This window comes from Oncorhynchus mykiss, chromosome 26 (genome assembly GCF_057628025.1).
Source record: "Oncorhynchus mykiss isolate SJ-2025 chromosome 26, ASM5762802v1, whole genome shotgun sequence".
NCBI lineage: Eukaryota > Metazoa > Chordata > Actinopteri > Salmoniformes > Salmonidae > Oncorhynchus > Oncorhynchus mykiss.
This window is the reverse complement of record NC_143047.1, coordinates 45,857,501-45,858,813: the sequence shown is the minus strand read 5'-3', so window position 1 is coordinate 45,858,813 and position 1,313 is coordinate 45,857,501. Positions and strand designations below refer to the sequence as shown.

Sequence of the window (1,313 nt, the reverse complement as noted above, 5' to 3'; positions counted from 1 at the left end):
TCATTTAGGTCAACATTGGATCATTCAGAGATCCTCACTGAACTTCTGGAGAGAGTTTGCTGCACTGAAAGTAAAGGGGCTGAATAATTTTGCACGCCCAATTTTTCAGTTTTCGATTTGTTAAAAAAGTTTGAAATATCCAATAAATGTCGTTCCACTTCATGATTGTGTCCCACTTGTTGTTGATTCTTCACAAAAAAAATACAGTTTTATATCTTTATGTTTGAAGCCTGAAATGTGGCAAAAGGTCGCAAAGTTCAAGGGGGCCGAATACTTTCGCAAGGCACTGTAGTGGTACTACTATAGACCAGGGCCCTATTCCCTATATAGTGGTAGATCTGTTGTCTCCTTCTATAGCCTGACCCCAGATCTGTTGTCTCCTTCTATAGCCTGACCCCAGATCTGTTGTCTCCTTCTATAGCCTGACCCCAGATCTGTTGTCTCCTTCTATAGCCTGACCCCAGATCTGTTGTCTCCTTCTATAGCCTGACCCCAGATCTGTTTTCAGTGTGACAGGGAGTTGGCATAATAGCACAAACAGACTGGCACTCAGGCTAGAGTCATCAGTGTGACAGGGAGTTGGCATGATAGCACAAACAGACTGGCACTCAGGCTAGAGTCATCAGTGTGACAGGGAGTTGGCATGATAACACAAACAGACTGGCATTCAGCCTAGGGTCATCAGTGTGACAGAGAGTTGGCATGATAGCACAAACAGACCGGCACTCAGGCTAGGGTCAGTGTGACAGGGAGTTGGCATGATAACACAAACAGACTGGCACTCAGGCTAGGGTCAGTGTGACAGGGAGTTGGCATGATAACACAAACAGACTGGCACTCAGGCTAGGGTCAGTGTGACAGGGAGTTGGCATGATAACACAAACAGACTGGCACTCAGGCTAGGGTCAGTGTGACAGGGAGTTGGCATGATAACACAAACAGACTGGCACTCAGGCTAGGGTCAGAGCTATACATTTCCATTCTGTTCAGACAGCGGTGCACTAATGTAACAGTGAAGAGGACATGGGCATGTTTCTGTCCTGTTACAGTAACTCCTGGTTACTGATAGTACAAACAGACTGGCACTCAGGCTAGGGTCATCAGTGTGATAGGGAGTTGTCATGATAGCACAAACTTCATGCTGTGTGTCTATAGCAGGGTTGGGCTCAATTCCATTTCAAATCAGTCGATTCAGGAAGTACAACTGAAATTCCAATTCTCCTTTTTTTTCAACTTTTTAATGTGGAACATTGGAATGTGCATTTCGGCTTTACCTCCTGATTTGAAATAGAATTGCCCCCCCCAGCCCTGGT

At 45.5% G+C, this 1,313-nt stretch overlaps 1 protein-coding gene across 2 annotated transcripts in view; it reads right to left on the bottom strand.

The window, feature by feature from the left end:
• Window positions 1-261: 261 nt before the first annotated feature.
• LOC110517083 (tetraspanin-18B) overlaps window positions 262-1,313 on the bottom strand; it is a 62,362-nt gene continuing 61,310 nt past the window's right edge. Inside the window, exon 9 of one of the 2 annotated variants that reach the window (XM_090223265.1) lies at window positions 262-1,313. This exon is cut by the window's right edge and continues 1,469 nt beyond it. The gene's annotated coding sequence lies outside the window, so the exon portion shown is untranslated. The other variant, XM_090223264.1, reaches the window with a different exon arrangement.